The sequence below is a fragment of the Pan paniscus genome, chromosome 1, assembly GCF_029289425.2.
Source record: "Pan paniscus chromosome 1, NHGRI_mPanPan1-v2.0_pri, whole genome shotgun sequence".
NCBI classification, from domain to species: domain Eukaryota; kingdom Metazoa; phylum Chordata; class Mammalia; order Primates; family Hominidae; genus Pan; species Pan paniscus.
Genome location: NC_073249.2, coordinates 21,397,222 through 21,417,168, shown reverse-complemented (window position 1 = coordinate 21,417,168; position 19,947 = coordinate 21,397,222).

Genomic DNA, 19,947 nt, shown 5'->3' with positions numbered 1-19,947 from the left:
TGCTTTGGTTGCCTGTGCTTTTGAGATCTTACACAGGAAGCATTTGCCCACACCGATGTCCTGCAGAGTTTCTCCAAAGTTTTCTTCTAGCAGTTTCATAATTTCAGTTCTTACATTTAAGTCTTTAATCCATTTCGAGTTGATTTTTGTATATGGTGAGAGATAGGGGTCTAGTTTCATTCTTCTGCATATGGATATCCAGTTTATTGAAGAGACTGTCTTTTCCCCAGTGTATGTTCTTGGCACCTTTGTCAAAGATGAGTTGCTTGTAAATGGTTGGATTTCTATCTGGGTTTTCTATTCTGTTTCAATTGGCCTATGTGTCTATTTTTATGCCAGTACCATGCTGTTTTGGTTACTATAACTGTAGTATAGTTTGAAGTCTGGTAATGTGATGCCTCCAGTTTTGTTCTTTTTTCTCAGGATAGCTTTGGCTATCCTCGGTCTTTAGCTGGGTCTTTTGTGGTTCTATGTAAATTTTAAGATTTTTTTTCTATTTCTGTGCAGAATGTCATTGGTATTTTGATAGGGATTGCATCAAATCTGTAAATTGTTTTGGCTAGTACTGTCATTTTAACAATATTAATTCTTCCAGTCCATCATCAGGGAATATCTTCCCATTATTTGGTGTCCCCTTCAGTTTCTTTCATCAGTGTTTTATAGTTTTCCTTTTGTAGATCTTTCACTTTGGTAAAATTGATTCCTAGGTATTTTATATTCTTTGTAGCTATTATTATCCATGGGATTGTTTTCTTGATTTCTTTTTCAGATTGTTTGCTATTGGCCATGATCCATTTGGAGGTAATTTTTGCATAAGGTGCAAGGTTTAGGCTGAGGTTCACTTTTTCCCTTTTGTGGCTATCTAGCTGCTCTGGCACCATTTGTTGAAAGGGCTGCCCTTCTCCACTGAATTGGAGCTGCACCTTTATAGAAAGGAATCAGTCTTGCATATTTGAGGGGACTTTTTCTGGGCTCTCTATTCTGTTCCATTGATGTGTGTGTCTGTCCCTCAGTGGATGCCACACTGCCCTGTTTCTGTGGCCATGTACGGTAGGAAGACTCACCAGCAGGTACAGCAATTCCTCCCACTTCCTTTTCTTTCAAGATGGTTTTAGCTGCTGGGGGTGGTGGTGGCTCACACCTGTAACCCCAGCACTTTGGGAGGCTGAGGCGGGTAGATTGCTTGAGCCCAGGAGTTCGAGAGCAGCCTTGCCAACATAGTGAGACCCCGTCTCTACAAAAAAATACAACAAAAACAATAAAAATTAGCCTGGCATGGTGGCAAGTACCTGTAGTCCCAGCTTCTTGGGAGGCTGAGGTGGGAGAATTGCTTGAGCCCAGGAGGTCAAGGCTGCAGTGAGCCGAGATTGCGCCACTACATTCTAGCCTGGGTGACAGAGTGAGACCCTGCCTCAGGAAAAACAAACAAACAAAACAAAAAACAAACACAAAAAAGCCCCAGAAACAAAAAAATAAATAGTTTTAGCAACTGTTGTGCCTGTGCCTTTCCATATAAGTTCTAGAAGTAGCTTGTCTATGCCCATGAAAACCCTTGCTGGAATTGTGATAGGAATTGAATTAAGTGTGTAGATCCTTTTGGGGAGCACTGGCTTATTCTGTGAAGTAGGCAATAGTTGTGGCTCTTCATGGCTCCCGTGTGGCCCCGGTGGAGTCCCAAGATCCATGACACAGTCTTCCTTTTCTTTTAGGCTCCGATTCTTGAAGTGCTACCAGATAGGCAGCGTCCCTATGGGGTCCTTGCCAACAAAGCCCCTCTGTGACCATATTGTGGTCTTTAGGTAAGAAAAGACTGGGGCTGTGTGGCCGTGGCTGAACTGGAGTGCCACGTGGCCTCAACAACTCTCAGGACGTCCTCTGGATCCCTGTGGCCTATGTCCTGGCCATGTGCCCCAGAGTTGGTCCTCATGCCTCATGGCCCTGCTTATTATTTCTGCACTGGGAGAGCCAACCTGTGGGGCCCAGGCGTTGTGGGCAAGATCATGGTCCCTTCCTTCACCCAGCATTCAGATCAGGGACAATAACAGGCGTGGCCATGGTCCAGCAGAGGACCAACAGTTACAGCTGGGAGAATTAATTTAATGTGAACGCTGACCTTTCCTCCCCTGACCCTTCTGAGAAATCTCAGAGCAGCGTCTTCTGAACCAGCGGCTTCTCTGGTTCATTTTGCTCTGATACAACAGGATGGGCTTCCAGGGCATGAGTCCCGGACGTGAGTCCCGGGCATTTGGCTGCGTTTCTGAGGCTGTGGTCACCAGGGAGCAGCCACGTTCTCCCGACGAGTCCCTGCGAGTCTGAGCCCAGCTTTGTGGTCTCAGCTCACTCGGGGTCAGTTGAGGAGCCTCTGGGTGGGGACGTACCAGTGCCCATGAGAACGGAGCCCTGTGTGTCTGATGGTGACCATGGGGTGGCATTGAACAGAGGCGTGTCCCATGTGCCTGGCTGGAATGCAGGAAGAAGAGTTCTCAGAATCGATGAAATATGAGAAATTAGTTTAAAAATTTTTTATTTTTAAAAATTGTGGTGAAATACACATAAAAAGTACCCTTTTAAACCATGTTTAAATGTCTCATTCAGTGGTATTCAGCACATTCATGGGGTTGTGCAGCCACCACCCATCTCTAGACTTCCTTTGTTTTCCCAGCCTGAAATTGTTTCCATCAAACACCAACTCCCCATACCCTCCTCAGCCCCTGGAACCACCATTCTCTCTTCTGCCCCTGTGACAGTGACGACTCCAGGGGCCTCTTATGAGTGGAATCACATGGGATTTGTCCTTTTGTGTCTGCTGCATTTCATTCAGCATGTTGTCATAGCTTGTGTCAGCATCCCTTTCCTTTTCAAGGCTGAATACTATTCCATCGTGTGGATGGCCCGCATTGTGTTTATCCATTCATCTGTGGGTATACATGTGGGTTGTTTCCACCTTTGGTTACTGTGTATAGTGGTGCTGTAAACATGGGTGTGTTAATATCTCTTCAAGACCCTGCTTTCCATTCTTCTGGGCAAGGCTGGGCATGTTGGCTCACATGTGTAATCCCAACGCTTTGGGAGGCTGAGATGGGCGGATCACTTGAGGCCAGGAGTTTGAGACCAGCCCAGGCACCATAGTAAGACCCCATTGCTACAAAAATAAAATAAAATTCCTCTGGGTATCTATCCAGAAGTGGAATGGCTGGATTATGTGGGAGTTTTGTGTGTCATTTTTTGAGGAACCTCCATACTGTTTTTCATTATAGCTGCAGCATTTTACATTCCCAGCAGCAGTGTGCAAGCATTCCCGTTTCTCCACATCCTTGCCAACACTTGTTATTTTCTGCTTTTGGATAGTGGCCATCCTAATGGATACGAGGTAATTTCTTTTTTATTTTATTATTATTATTTTTTTGAGCCTGGGTTTCACACTGTCGCCCAGGCTGGAGCGCAACCTCTGCCTCCCAGGTTCCTGCCTCAGCCTCTTGAGTATCTGGGACTACAGGCGTGCGCCACCATGCCTGGCTAATTTTTGTATTTTTAGTAGAGATGGGGTTTCACCATGTGGCCAGGCTGGTCTCAAACTTCTGAGCTCAAGCTCACCTGTCTCAGCCTCCCAAAGTGTTGGGATTACAGGCGTGAGCCACTGTGCCTGGCCTGGTACAAGGTAATTTCTCATTGTGGTTTGATTTGCATTTCTCTAGTTACTATGTTGAGCACCTTCCCATGTACTTTTTGGTTGTTTGTGTGTCTTCCCTGGAGAAGTGTTTGAGTCGTTTGCCCGTTTTAAGATCAGATTGTTTGTCATTTTGTTTATCCATTCATCTGATGCCTGGACTGCTTCCACCTCGTGTCCATTGTGAGTAGTGCTACTCACATCACCTGGGTGGACAAACAGTTCATTCCGTTTTCAAGCAGTCACTGACAGTGTCGCAACTGGCCCTCCTCACAGCGTCGCAATGTACTTGAGGCCAAACCCAACCAGCCCAGGAAGGACCCCCGGGTGGGGGCCCATAGGGTGCTGGGTCTGCAGTCTTCCACTGTGGGGCAGGGTGGGGGCACTGTTCAGAAACTGTCCTTAGCGGAGGAAAATGACACTTTTTTCCCTGGAGTCCCCAATAAGCGTTCTGCTGCAGAGAATGGAGGGCCGCTGCGAGGGGATCCCAAGTGGTGAGGGTTTGCATTCCTCCTGCAGGCACACAGCCTGCGGGCACGTGGCCTGCAGACACATGGCCTGTGGACACACGGCCTGCAGCCCAGGCGCCAGGTGGACGGGTCAGCAGAGGCGTTTCTTGGATTTAATTTCCCGACTGGGAATGGGTTGAGCCCCGTCTGTCCCTCTGTGTATTGGCCACACCCGTTTCTTTCCTGTCCCAGGCCTTTCCAAGTCCCTTGTCCTTCTTGCTGATTTTGTAGGCGTTATCTGCGTATCCTTGTCAGTTCTATGTATTGCCTGTATTTTCTGTCAGTGTGAGGCTTGTCTTTCTTTAATGGTGTCTTTTGGGACAGGAGTTTTTAATTCCAATGCAGTGAACTTTTATTTATTTTTCTTAAGGTTTGTGCTTTCTGTGCCTTGCTTAAAAATTCTTTCCCCACCCTAACCTCATGATACTAACTTTTAAGACTTCTGTAGTTATACCTTTCTATGAATGAATGAATGAATGAATAAGAGGGTATCGTTCTGTCACCCAGGTTGGAGTCCAGTGGCGTGATTATGGCTCATTGTAGCCTTAAATTCTTGGCCTCAAGCAATTCTCCCACCTCAGCCACCCAAGTGGCTGGGACCACAGGCATTGCGCCACCATGCCTGGCTAATTTTTGTAGTTTTTGTAGAGACGGGGGTTCGCCATGTTGTCTAGGTTGGTCTTGAACTCCTGGGCACAAGCAATCTGCCTGCCTTGGCCTCCCAGAGAGCTGGGATTCCAGGTGTGAACCACAGCGCCTGGCCTGGACCTTTCTTCTGTAGATTTTTAATCTACTTGGGGTTGGTGTGGATGTATGGTGTGAGGTGGGAATTAACATTTTCTGGTTGACATAACTAGCTGTCCTAACACGATTCACTGAAAGTTCGTCTTTCCCCACTGACCCAGGGTGCCACTTTGGTCAGACTCCATGCGTTCACCTGTGTGAGTTTGTTTCTAGACTTCTCATTCTGCTCCACCCTGTCTGTTTGTCTGCTTCTGTGCTGGTACCGTGATGTCTTAATTACTGTACCATGAGGATCATTCTTAGTAACTGGCATGACGCTATCACAAGCTAAGGTCTTCTTCAAATAACATTTTGACTTATCTGTGTGAATTTTTGAGTCAGCCTGTTTACACACAGTCATGCACACACACAATAGCATTTTGATCAGCATTGCACTAAATGTGTAGGTCAAGTTGGGGAGAACTGACGTCTTTGTGTTACTGAGTTTTCAAGTCCAAAAACATTGCATATCTCTCGCTTATTTATGCCTACTTTAATTCTGCAAAGTTTGTATAATTTTTCTGAAGTCCTTATATATCTTCTTTTGTTAAATGTATTTATTTAAAATAATTTTAATACTGTGGCAAAAGGCATCCTTGCGAAATTGCATTTATCTAATTTTTTGTTACTGACGTTTAGAAATAAATTTGCTAAATTTTAATTGTTCCTAGTAATTATTTTTATATAGGTAGCTTGGGGCTTTTACTTTAGACAATCATATGATCTTAAATTAATGACAGTTTTGTTTGTTTTTGGTAATCCATAAATGTTTAGTTTTTTTCCCATTCCTTTTCTGATGGGTCAGGTTAAACAGGGGTGCTGGTGCCTCACTTGGCTCTTGATCTTAAAGGAAAGTTCCTCATTGTTTTACCACTTGGTCTGGTGGTTGTTGACATTTCTTGGTAGGTACTCTTTTTGAGGTTGAGAAAGTTCTTATAACTGGAAATCCTAGTTTGCTAAGATTTTTTTTTTTTAAATCACAAAAGTTTGTTGAAATTTATCAGTTTTGGGGAGTATGAATTGAAATGATGATTACGTTTTTCGAGGAACTTGTCCATATCACCTGTTTTCAAATTTATTTTTATAACATTTGATACGGTTTGGATCTGTGTTCCCACTAAATCTCACACTGAAATGTAGTCCCCAGTGTTGGAGGTGGGGCCTGGTAGGGGGTGTTTGGATCATGAGGGCAAATCTCTTTAACATCTAGCTTTGATCCTCTGAACTGGAGTCCTGCATCCTTGAGATAACTCCACACTCATGATGGAGTGAGAATGACAAAGGCAAACAATACCTCAACATCACCATGGAAACCACTGGGACCTCAGGGGTCATAAGAGGGCCCCAGGGACCCACAGGCTGCTGGGATCACACTTTGAGAACCACTGCTCTGCTGCTCTGATCAGCTCCTTATACTTGCTGCTCGGTAAGTGTTTGAGGCTGCTCCTGTCCTCAACCCAGCTGGGACTTGTTATTTTTTAACTGCAAATGGGATGTGTATTTGTTGAATAAAATTTAACAGTACAGAAGCACATGGAGTAAAAAGCCTGTCCATTTTCCATCTTCTTGAAGGTCACCATGGTCAGCAGTCTGTGCTCACCTCCAGATGCATCTGTGCGTGCAGACATAGATGTCTCTACTCACACACTTATATCCACACACAACACTTTCAAGTGGCCCTTTTCCCAGCTTAGCTGGGGTTGCACCCTTGATGTTCTGCAGCTTGCCTTTCCATGCTGGGTACAGGTGTCATGATGGTGAATTTTACGTGTCAGCTTCACTGGACCACGGGATGCCCAAACATTTAGTCAGACATCATTTCTGGTGTATCTGTGAGGACGTTTTTGGAAGAAATTAGCATTTGAGTCAGTGACTGAGTAAAGCAGATTGCTTTTCCAAAGGTGGGTGGGCCTTGTCCAATCAGTTGAAAACCTGAATAGAACAGAAAGGCTGAGTAAGAGGGAACTCCTCCTGCCCGAATGTTTTGAGCTGGGACGTTGGTCTTTTCCTGCCTTTGGACACAAACTGAGACATTGGCTCTTCCTGGGTCTTGAGCCTGATGAGTTTCAGGCTAGAATGGTACTGTGGGCTCCCTGGGTCTTCAGCCTGCTGACCGCAGATCTTAGGACTTCTCAGCCTCCATAGTCGTGTGAGCCAGTTCCTTATAATCACTCAGTCTGTTGGTCTGTCATCTATCTATCAGTATCTGTCAGTCATCCATCTCCATCCATGTATCCAATCTATCTAGATCCATCTATCAATCTTCTGTACCTACCTGTCAATCATCTATTTATCTTATCTATCCATCCATCCATCTCATGTATCATGTATCTTACTGGTTCGTACAGAACCAATGAGAGACACTTATATCCATCTCCTGTTGTTTCTGTTTCTCTGGAGAATCCGGAGTAATACAGGTGTCATCCCCCATCAGTGCATGAGGGTCCACTGCATTTTTTCCTGTGATTGCCCCCACCTTTGACAGACCTGTCCTGTGATTCATTTGATTCTTCCCTTGGTGATTGAGTTTGTTGCCAGTTTTTTTGTTTTTGTTTTTTTTTTGCCACCATCAGCTGTCTTGAATATTCTGTTTTTAAAAACCTTATTTTGTAGAGACAGAGTCTCCCCATGTTGCTCAGGGTGGTCTGGACCTCCTGGCCTTATGCAGTCCTCCTGCCTCAGACTCCCAAAGTGCTGGGATTACAGGCATGAGCCACTGTGCCTGGCCTTGAATATTCTTGTATCTGTATTGTAATGCATGGGTAAGAATTTCTGTAAGTCACCTGTGTAGCAGACATCTTTTTCAACATTTGTTTTTGGTGTCTTTTGTTGGATAGTCATTTTACATTTTAATGTAATTAAATTTATTTTTTTCCTTATTTGGGATATGTGCTTTTTTGGTGTGTCTTGTTGAAGAAATACTTGCTTGAAAATGTTCTCAATTGTATCCAAAAGAGTTTGTTTTGCTTTTTTTTCCAGTTGAGTTTTAAAATTCATCTCAGCTTAATTTTAAAAAATTCCATCCCCTACTCCCCCTGCAGACCCTGGCAACCATCAGTCTACTTCCTGTTTTTACGGATTTACATTTTCTGGATATTTCATATAAATGGAAGCATACAATATATAGCCTTTTGTGTCTGGCTTCTTTCACTGAGCATAATGTTTTCAAGGTTCATCCATTTTGTAGCATGGATCAATACTTCATTCCCATCTGTGGCTTACTAATATTCCATTGCATGAATATACCATATCTTGTTTATCCATTTGTCTGTTGATAGACATTTGGGTTGTTTTCATCTTTTGACTATTGTAAATCATGCTGCTGTGGACAAGCAAGCATGTATAAATTTTTGTGTGGACATATGTTTCAATTCTCTTGGGTATTTATCAAGCAGTAGAAGTGATGGATTATATGGCAACTCCACGTTTAATCAGCTTGAGTTTCGTGTGTGGCATTGTATTTATTTCCTATGTCTGTTGTAATAAATAACCACAAATTGAATGGCTTAAAACAATAGACTTTATTCTTCCATAGAGGTCGGAAATCAAGGGGTGGGCAGGGTCATGGTCCCTTCAGAGGTTCCAGGGGACGATCCTTCCTTGCCTCTTCCAACTCTCAGTGGCTCCAGGTGCCCCTGGGCTTGTGGCCACATCCCTCCAGTCTCTGCCTCTGTCTTCATGTGGCCACTCTCTTCCTGTGTGTCTTTATATCATCTCATCTCTGTGTATGTCTGTCTCTGTGACTAAATTTCTCCTCCTTATGAGGACACCAGTGGTTGGATTAGAGCCCACCCTGAGGACAGCATCTTAACTTCATTGTATCTGTATAGCCCCTGTCCCTCAGTAAGGTCCCATCCACAGGTTCTGGGAATGAGGAGTTCAATATATCTTTTTGGGAGGACACCACTCAACCCATAATAAGTGTGAAGTAGTAGTCCAGTTTTATTTCTTTTTAGAAGAAATAAAAGATATCTTGTTATCCAGAACATTTTTCTCACTCCTCCACAGGGTCACCTTGGTATCTAAATGTGTGAGGGCCTGTTTCCAGGTTCTCTTTACTTTCGTTGGCCTGTTTTTCTAACCCCGAGTGACTGTCTTAATTACTACAGCTTCCTGAGTAGGTTCTTAGCACATTCAAGAGTCAATGCTTAGAGAGTAGAGACTGTTTCTTGCTGGGACCGTTTTCTCTGCACACTGTCCTTAATGGCCTGTTCTCTTGACTCTTCTAGATGTGCTAGCCCTGGCGCTGGCTATTGAAGAGCTAGCAGTGGCCACATGGAAGCCCTGGACAGCTTAGTGGTGTGCTCTACAAATGACTCTGTCCAGGGCATCTCCCAACACAGCAGTGGGACAAGAAGACAATGACGGGATGTTGCATGAACTGACCCTCAGAACCCAATGTCCAGGAGAACATGAATTGGGATCTTGAAGTTCTTCAGAAAGATCAGAGTGAGTGGTGGCCCTGAGTCACTCTGTAGCAGTCATGGCAGTGAGAAGAGCCACTCTCTAATCAGAATGGAATTGCAAGATTGCCAAATTAAGTCACCCAGTTAATTGTGGCCCTTAATTTTACTCTAGGAATCTGTGCTGTCCTAATCTTAGCATTTCCAGGGAGACATGGCAGCTGTTGGGGGCAGGAGGAATCACCGTGTTCCATGTGACCACCAGGCTCTACAGGCTCTAATTTTAAATTATGACAGGGAGGGAGAAGGCTGAGAACCATGCTGCTGACACTGAGACAAGGGTTCCCAGAGGTTCATTGTCCCTGGACATGGCAAAAAGACTTTGCACAGCCTTTTCAAAGATTTGGCAAATACTATGGGCCAATTTTTATATGCATTTTCTGGCATTTATTTCAGTGGATGCAGGATAGATTATTAAAATTCCTGCACTTTACATTTTTAAAAATCCTTTTTTTTTTTTCTTTTTGAGACAGAGTCTCACTGTGTCACCTAGGCTGGAGTGCAGTGGCACGATCTCGGCTCTCTGCAAGCTTTGCCTTCCGGGTTCACACCATTCTCCTGCCTCAGCCTCCCTGGTAGCTGGGACTACAGGTGCCCGCCACCACGTCCAGCTAATTTTTTGTATTTTTAGTAGAGACGGAGTTTCACTGTGTTAGCCAGGATGGTCTCGATCTCCTGACCTCATGATCTGCCCACCTTGGCCTCCCAAAGTGCTGGGATTACAGGCGCAAGCCACCATGCCTGGCCTAAAAATTCTTACACAGGCTTTGCTTCATGAAACCCTTTATCAAATTGTTTGGTCATTTTTCGATTTTCACCTGAGTTGATAATTGCAACTGAATTCATCTTGAACATTGAGAAAACAGTAAGGACCCATGAGAGAATTTTTAGAAGTCAACCAACAATATCCCAGTCCTCACCAGCAGGTGGTTTAAAGCATCTTTCAGAATTTGAAATCAGTTTTAATGATGGTCACTAACATGAATCATATTAACATAATTTTAAGCATGTTGTACTTAATGTTCTGATTGAGATTTTTTAAAGATTCTGTTTTAATTGCTGTTTTGGTGAGAAGAAATGATTCAGGAGGTCTGTGCTTTGTTACCTGTACCCACATGGTGCTCAAGGTTGGGTGAGGGAAAGATGAGCAGTTAAACACACAAAAGTAGGAATTCCAGATCATCAGAGTCATTTAATTTTGTTTTGGACAAGAAACGTTTACATGCTGAATCACTCTGCCTTGTTTTTTTTTTAATCCCATTGTCTCCTGGTATCCATTGTTTCCAATGAGAAATCAGCTGTTAATCTCAGTGGGCTGCCCTTGTATGTGAGGAGCTGGTTTTCTCATGTGTATGTTGGTGTGCCTAATGGTGTCCCACATTTCTTTAAGGCTCTGTTCATTTTCTTCATTCTCTCTGTTTTTAGATTGCAGAATCTCTATCAATCTATCCTTAAGTTCTGACTCTTTTTTTTTCCCTGCCAGTTAAAAACCTACCATTGAACTTCTCTATTGAGTGTTTTATTTCATACATTGTACTTTTCAACTTCAGAATTTCCATTTGGTTGTTTTTATAATTTCTGTTTCTTTATTCTGTATTTGATGAGACATCATCATCGTACCTCCCTTTGCTTCTTTAAGTGTGGTTTCCCTAAGTTCTCTGAACATATTTATAACAGCTGCTTTGAAGCCTTTGCAAAGTCCAACATCTGGATCCTCTCACAGTTTATGTTGTCTGTTCTCCCTCTCCCTCCAGTATAGGTCATACTTTCCTGTTCTTTACATGCCTCGTAATTTTAATTTTTGTTGAAAACTGGATATTTCAGGCAATATATTCTATCAACTCTGGATTCTGATTCAATTCCTCCCTCTCTTGGATTTCTTTTTCAATTGTTTGCTTATGTATTTGTTTAGTGATACATAACTGGGTATTTATCCAAAGGAAAGGAAATTAGTATATCAAAGGGCTTCCTGCACCCCCATGTTTATTGCAGCAGTATTCATAATAGCCAAGATGTGGAACCAACCTAAGTGCCTACCAGTACCTGAATGGATAAAGAACATGTGGCATATATACACAATGGAATATAATTCAGCCATCAAAAAGAATGAAATCATGTCATTTGCAGTAACACGGATGGAACTGGAGGTTATTATGTTGAGTGAATAAACCAGGCATGGGGGTCATTTTGACCCAGTCTTTGAGGTTTGTTTTGACCCAGGACATTCTTCTTAGCTGTGTCCTGCTGAAGTTCCTCTGGTGAACTAGCTGGCCTGAGGTTGAGCTTGTTGGTCTTAGGTAAGAGGAACAGTTGTTTTCAAGAGCACCCTTAGGGTTGAACTTCCTTTCCCATGTGCTATTTCAAATAAAGTCAGTTCCTATGGGGAGCGCTTTAGAACTTTCTGTCCTTATGAACTTCTTTTCCCCTTTGGCAAATCTGGGAGTCAGTTTTCTGGGCAGTGGCAGCCTGTGGTCTTCTTGGATTGCATCAAAGACCCAGATATACATGTCCTATGATTCCACAGACCCTGAACTGTTCCAGTAACCCAGCTGTGGAGTATCTGACTGGGAGCTCCGTGACAAGGCTTGGTGGTGTGCAGACTTGGTTTCCAGTAAGATTCTGCAACTATTTTTCTAAAGACACACACATACCTGTTTGAGCGGGAGCCAGGCATGGCTGACTTCCCCACAGAAGGGATAGGGCTGGGTGTCACTAAAGGCCAGGCCCTCTGCTCATGATGCTTTCACACCATCTTAGGAGTGAAGCTGATGGGCATCTCAGATTTGGCTTTCTCTGGCACAGGTAGGATTTAAAAATGAGGCATAGACTTTTCCTATGCATGTGTGACATGCTAGACATATGGCCTTTAAGACCACATTCAGGTCCGGGTGTGATGGCTCACGCCTGTAATCCCAGCACTTTGGGAGGCTGAGGTAGGCAGATCATGAGGTCAAGAGTTTGAGACCAGCCTGGCCAATATGGTGAAACCCCATCTCTACTGAAAATACAAAAATTAGCCAGGTGTGGTAGCATGCTCCTGTAGTCCCAGATACTCAGGAGGCTGAGGCAGAAGAATTGGTTGAATCCAGGAGGTGAAGGTTGCAGCGAGCCTAGATCGCACCACTGCACTCCAGCCTGGGCAACAGAGCGAGACTCCATCTCAAAAACGAAACAAAACAAAAACCAAACCAAACAAACAAAAAACACATTCAGAAACCATCAGGGAGATTAAAAGAGGCACAAATACTTCAAAACCAAGGTAATTACTGACCCTGTCTGCTGAGGCAACATACAGTGGCATTGTGAAGAAATGCGCTCACTGCAGCAGAAAGCCACTTCCTTACAGAGTCCCATCCTTGGGGATGGGTTTCCCAGCACTCCTGCACTCAGGTCTCACGTGTCTGTCCCCAGATCTGCTCTTTTCATTCATGATGCAAACTCTGCAGGGTTCTTACCACAGGCTTGCCTTTGCAAAGACAATGTGATTTTCCTTCTAAAGCTCAGCCAGAGCTACCCCTGTGCTTCAGAGGAACTGGTCCCAGCCTTGTGATCAGTGGGCACGGAGTCCTGGCATGCTGAGCCCTTGCCGTGTTGTGATTGGTTGTCTCAGTGGCTAGCTCTTCACTTTCCCCCATTCTTCTTATTGTGTTAAAATACAGAGAACACAACATTTACCATTTTGATCATTTTAAGTGTCCAGTTCAGTGGCATTAAGCGCATTCATGTGGTTGTGCAGCCATCACCATCACCCATCTCCAGAGCTTCTTCATGTTCCAAACCTGACAATCTGTCCCCATGACACACCAATCCCCTTACCCCCACCCGAGCCCTTGAACCCCCATTCTACCCTCTGTCTCCATGTGTATGAATCCTCTGGGGACCTCACAGGAGTAGAATCAGTCTTTGTCTTTCTGTGCCTGGCTTATTTACTCAGCATAATGTCCTCAAGAATTATCTCTATTGTAGATGTTACAAATGTCCTGCTTTTAAAAGCTGAATTAAAAATAAACTGAAGGCCCAGTGTGGTGGCTCCCACCTGTAATCCCAGCACTTTGGGAGGCCGAGGTGGGTGGATCACCTGAGGTCAGCAGTTCGAGACCAGCCTGACCAACATGGTGAAACCCTGTCTCTACTAAAATACAAAATTAGCTGGGTGTGGTGGTGCATGCCTATAATCCCAACTACTCGGGAGGCCGAGGCAGGAGAATCGGTTGAACCTGGGAGGTGGAGGTTGCAGTGAGCTGAGATTGCGCCATTGCACTCTAGCCTGGGCAACAAGAGCAAAACTCCATCTCAATAAATAAATAAATAAATAAATAAATAAATAAATAAATAAATAAAATAAACTGAATAGCCGTCCTTTGTGTGTATCCACCAACTTTTGTTCATCACTCATCTGTTGATGGACACTTGGGTTGCTTCCAGCTCTTGGCTGTTGGGAATAGTGCTGCAATAAATATGGGTGGGCCAGCTGCGGTGGCTCACATCTGTAACCTTGGCGCTTTGGGAGGCTGCAGCAGGAGGATCACTTGAGCCCAGGAGGTCAAGACCAGCCTGGGCAACATAGTGAGACCCTATCTCTATTAAAAAATGTTTTAAAATTAAAAATAAAATGGGTGTACTGATATCTTTTCGAGACCCTGCTTTCAATTCTTTTGGGTGCATACTGATAGATGGAATTGCTGGGTCACATGGGGATTCTACATTTAATTTTTTAGGAACCATCATACTGTTTTCCACAGCGGCTGTGCACCAACTCTTTATTTTAATAAACCTTCTACCATGTAGAAGTGAAATAAATGATCGTATTTAGTAATTATCATTTTTTTCTCTACAATTTACCTTATCTAAAAAGGTAGGATTTTCCATTTTATTTCCCATTTTTGATGGGACTTTGCCTAATTTTGTAATAGATGATTTTAAATATATTTTGTCACCATAGAATAGAATTTTTTTTTCTTTTTCCTTTTTTTTGCAGCACAAACAGAAAAACCAAGAGCTTCTACCCCTTGGTCTTGAAATAGAAACAAAATGAACAAACCCATTTCAAATTAGGAGAACAAGAGAATTGAAATAAGAGATCTTTTCCTCCATAATAGCATTTCTTGTTGTCAGACCAGCTTTACAAAGTAGCCTAACATGTGATCTAAAGAGGAACGTGCTGAGGTAGGCCCAGGAAGACAAAGGCCCTGTTATTTTTATGGTGCAATTTAATACACATGAATAACTTTGTAAATTAGGTGTTTTTCAAAACAGCTTTAGTCTGTTTCTAATATATAAGGAAAATAACTTTCTTTTGTTTTATGCTACCTAAGTGTGTGGTGTCTATCCAATATGTTACTAGGGTACATGTTCACTGTAGCTATTCATGATAGCCAAGATATGGAATCAAGTTGAATGTCCAAGAAAACATGGTACATATACACAATGGAGTATTATTCAGCCATCAAAAGAATGAGATCCTGTCATTAGCAGCAACGTGGATGGAACTGGAGGCCATTATGTTAAGTGAAATAAGCCAGGCACAGAAAGGGAAATATTGCATGTTGTCATTTGTATGTGGGAGCTAATTTGCACTATGTAGACATATATCAAAGCATCACATTGTACACTTTAAATATGTACAATTTTTATTATGCATCAATAAAGCTGGGATTGGGGATGCGATGGTATAAAAACTAACTCTCCTCTCTACTTGTGCAAGTGCAAGATTCTCATCTGGACAATTGTCTTCAGACTTTTTTGTGTCCTCCTCAAGAATGTTTAGCCTCTTACAGTTAAAAAAAAAAAAAAAAAAAAAAAAAAAAAGCTAAATTCAAGACTATGTTTGGGTTTCACCAGTTCTCACTCATGTTGATTTCATGGAGGTAGAGAACTGAATGATGGTTACCAGAGGCTGGGGAGGGAAGCGGGAAGGGAGATGAAGAGAGGCTGGTTAATGGGTAGAGACACACAGTCAGAGAAAATGAATCAGTTTTAGTGTTTAGTAGCATGGTAGAGTGACTGTAGGTAACAATAATTCATCATATATAGTTGACCCTTGAACAACATAGGTTTGCACCACTGAGTCCACTTATACGCAGATTTTCTGGAACCAAATGGGAAGGGAACCAGCAGTGTTCTCAGGATGTCAAACCTGTGTGTGTAGGGAGGGCCGGCTTGTCCTATGCTTGGGTTCCACAGGGCTGACTGTAGAACTTGAGTATGCACAGATTTTGGTATATGCGGGGGTCCAGGAACCAGCTTCCCGTGTATGCTTCAAAATAGCTAGAAGAGAAGATTTGGAGTGTGAAGAAATGATCAGTGTTTGAGGGAATGGTGTCATAAACCCTGACTTGATCATTACACATTGTATGCAGGCATCAGGACATCACATGTGCCCTGTAAATATGTACAGTTATGTATCAATAACAAGTAAGTAAAATTAAAACAATAACTTACTGGGGTAGCAGTCAGATTTACTTGCTCCAAATAGATTTTACTTTGCTTCTGATATGTTACTAGAGAAAGTTTACTTTGAAGTAGTGTATTTGTAAGCAACCCAGCTGCAGTGAAAGGAGGTATTTCCATTAAAATATGACAGCATGACTTACAGAAGCCTTTAATTATAATTTACCATTTCTGGCCAGGCACAGTAGCTCATGCCTGTAACACCATCACTTTGGGAGGCTGAGGCGGGATGATTACTTGAGCCCGGGAGTTCAAGACCAGCCTGGGAAACAGGGAGACCCTGTCTCTTAAAAAAAGAAAATCAAAAAATGAGCCAGGCATGGTGGCTCACACCTGTGGTTCTAGCTACTGAGGAGGCTGAGGAAGGAGGATGATGAGCCTGCACAGTTAAAACTGCGCCACTTCACTCCAGCCTGGGTGATAAGATTATGTCTCAAAACAAAACAAAAAGGCCACATCACATTGTACACTTTAAATATAAACAATTTTTGCTTGTCAATTATAACTCAATAAAGCTGGGGCAGGCAGGGGACACGGCAGTACAGTAAAAATCCCTCACCTATCTGCTTGCACAAATGCAAGCAGATTTCCATCTGGGCAGCTTTTTTCAAACTTTTGGCAGTTGCATCCTCACAACTGCCTTATTATTTATTTACATAATATTTAACCCCTTATGCTTAAAAAAAAAAAACCACGAAACTACAGACTTCATCAGTCTTTGCACTAATGTCCTCTTGTTGAGGAAGAATCTCCTTCAGGGTGGGACAATGCGCTTAGCAGTCACATCTCTGTGGCCACAAAGGCTGCTTCTCATTTATACCGGGAGAAACGTTGCCAGCACAGCTGCTGTGCAGGCTTAAGCAAATTGTTTTCACCCTGTGAGCCTCAGGCCTCTCTTCTATAAGATGAGAAAACACCCTTGTTTGGGAATATCTAATAAGATACTGACATGAAAAGGCCTTATGAACGCAAAAGCGTGACACACCGGTGTGTTCTCTCGGTGCTGCTGGGATGTGCGTTTGCTGAATGTGTGTCATCTACAAGCTGGTCAAGGATGGAAAATGCCTTCCCTCCTAACATTCAGAAGGGAATGAAAACCCTCTTTCCTCCTAGAATACAGAGGAAGAAAGAACTTCATCTTTACACCCAAGCCAAGACACCAGAGATTCTTGACATGTTCAGATACGACTTGGGGATCATAAAATGTTCAGGAAACCCTGCAGGACTGACTTACAGTTTTTTTTGCCTATAGTTTGTGGGCACCCGGGGCCCAGCCACCCCATCGCCTGGGCAGCAGGTGCAGGCCTGAGGCCTCCGGGCCCACCATCCCCCAGGCCTTGGGAGATGGCTGTGAGAACACCCCCTTCAGTTAAACTGCACCCAGGATGCCAGCCCACCCAGCTGTGAAAGCCCCTGGGAGGAGGGCTCATGGCGGGACATCCCTGTGGAAGCTGGCAACTCAAGGGACACAGTGACATTTGCTTTCCTCAGGAAATTGTGTCTGCTCCTCCTCCACCTGTACCCCTTTGAACAGACAGCAGCTCCATGAAAGTTCTCTTTGCAGTGGATTCCAGCCAGGAATAGGCAAGGTCCATGGCCAGCCACTGCATCCTGTGGCCTCCCGTGGTGTGAAGGACACCCTGGGCACAGTGCCTCCGGAAGCTCTGTAGTGTGAATATCCCACTGTCTTCAACAAATACATTGCAGGGAAATAAGGAACAACAGGGGTCCTGTGAAGGAGGCAGAAAATCCAGCCTGAAGGCTGGCAGTGGTGTTTGGAGATGCAGCGGAGCAGGCAGCAGTGAAGAGGGTCAGGAGGGCAGGCCACTCCTGGAGGCTGTGGGGGCATTGCTTCTCCCAGGTCCAGGAGGCCCTGCAAGGGGCTGGCCCGCACAGCCGTCTTCTCTGCACCCTCCACGGCCCTGTCCGGGAGGGGGTGGGGCACGTATTCGAGCACACACAATGCACACACACTTCTGCATGGCTGGGGCAGCTCAGGGCCAAGCTCCTGGTGGGGGAGTGGGCTCTCCTTCCAGCCTTTCCTTTCTCCCTGGTGCTGTGGACTGAATGTGTGTCCCAGAGATTCACACGTTGAAATGCTCACCCCCAAGGTGACAGGATTAGAACGTGAGCTTTTGGAAGTGATCAGTCATGAGATAAGGCTGCAGAATGGCATAACCGTTACTCCAGAGACCCCTCACCCTCCTTCTGATTGAGGACACATGAGAGATGTTGGCCATTGCCCGGAACAGCCTGAGGTACGCTGTGAGGACACATAGAGGCCTGGCACTGGATCAGGGATGGGGCGAAGCCTGGAGGCACAGAGCAGATTCTGAGCACCCCCATCTTCCCCACCCTCCCTCCTGCCACAGCCTGAGCTGTCCTCCTGGGCCCAGCTCCAGATCCTGCCTGGCCGGCCCCTTCTTTGGCTCCCTGGTGCTGGTAGCTGGGGCCCTGTTGGCAGCACACTGCAGGATAAATGCCCCCAGGTGCGGGGTGCAGGGTCCCGCCTCACATGCCATCCTGGCTCCCTCCTCCCTCCATGGAGGCCCCTGTGGGTAGAGACTCGGCTCCTCCTCTGGACATGGGCCCTCCATGGAAAGGCACAGGGCTCCCACTGGGTGGCCCTCTCTGGCTGCTCTTCCCCCGTTGGGGCCTGCCCAGTGCCCGGTCCACACTTCTTCCTGGCCAGGGCCGTGGGGACAGGGCCAGCCCCTCTTGGGTATGAAGCAGGGTGCCATCAGCATCCCCTCGCCAGGGCTGGTCCCTCCCCCCGGTCAGGCTGGGTTCTCACAGGACACTCCTGTGCTCCCATGTAAGGATGACTCTGAGACCCAGCTGAGTGTTCCAGGAGGGCCCCCGGGTGGGCAGTGGCCTGGGCCTGGCCAAGCAGGGTGCACCAGGCTCCTGCCCCCATCCCTCCACCGCTGGCCCTCAGGTGGGTGCTGGGTCCTTCTAGGGGGTGGTCCTGGGTCCCCTCTGGGGGCAGTACTGGGGCTGCCTCAAGATCCATCCTGGGCTCCCCTTGGGGTGGTCCCTTGTCTCCCTCAGAGCCTTCCTGGGTCCCCCAGGCTCCTTCCTGCCCCACATGCCAGGATGCTGGTTTGAAGGGGGGAGCAGGCCAGCTACGGCCCCTGGCCCGCATCACTGCTAAGGACATGGGGTCCCCCCATCCCTGGCTGTGGTCCCCAGCCCGCATCACTGCTAAGGACAAGGGTCTCTCCGTCCCTGGCTGTGGGCCCTGGCCTGCATCACTGCTGAGAACACAGGCAACCCTGGCCTCCATCACTGCTGAGGACACAGGGTCCCCCCCGTCCCTGGCTGTGGCCCCCGGCCTGCATCACTGCTGAGGACACAGGTGTTCCCTGTCCCTGGCCGTGGCCCCCGGCCTTCATCACTGCTGAGGACACAGGTGTCTGTTCCCCATCCCTGGCCGTTGCCCCCTGGCTGGCATCACTGCTGAGGACACAGGGTCCCCCATCCCTGGCTGTGACCCCTGGCCTCCATCATTGCTAAGGACACAGGCATTTGTCCCCCCCTCCCTTGCTGTGGCCCCAAGCATCTGCCCTTTGCCTCCCACAGGGCCGAGGGTGAAACTGAATCCGGGACAGTGACACCCGGGCTATTTTGGGGCTGGGCTGGGCCAGCCTGGCCGGCACAAGGGGTGGGGTGGGGGCGGGCCCAGGCTTCTCCAGCTGACAGTGTCCGCCTGTCCTTTTGTCCCCGTCCAGTTTGAGGAGCGGCCGGAGTGTGGGCTGCTGGTAGGCAGCCTGCTGGTCCTGGGCCCTCGGAGGGAGGTGAGACCCAGCAGCCCCTGCCTCCCAGCCTGTGCCCCCAGCCTGCGTGCTGCCCAGAGCCCCCATAGAGAGAGGTGAGGAGACAGAGCCGGGCAGGGTGGGGGCCGTTCTGTGCCCTGGAGGGTGGCTCCACTAAAGGTCACGTCTGGGGAGTGGGGAAGCCTTCAGGGTCTGGCCACGGTGCAGCTCCCTGTGGCGGGGCTGGGGTTCCAGCCTCTGCTCCCTCTGAGCCCCGGAGCTGGGCTGCTCACATGGGGATGGAGCCACTAGGCTAGCCT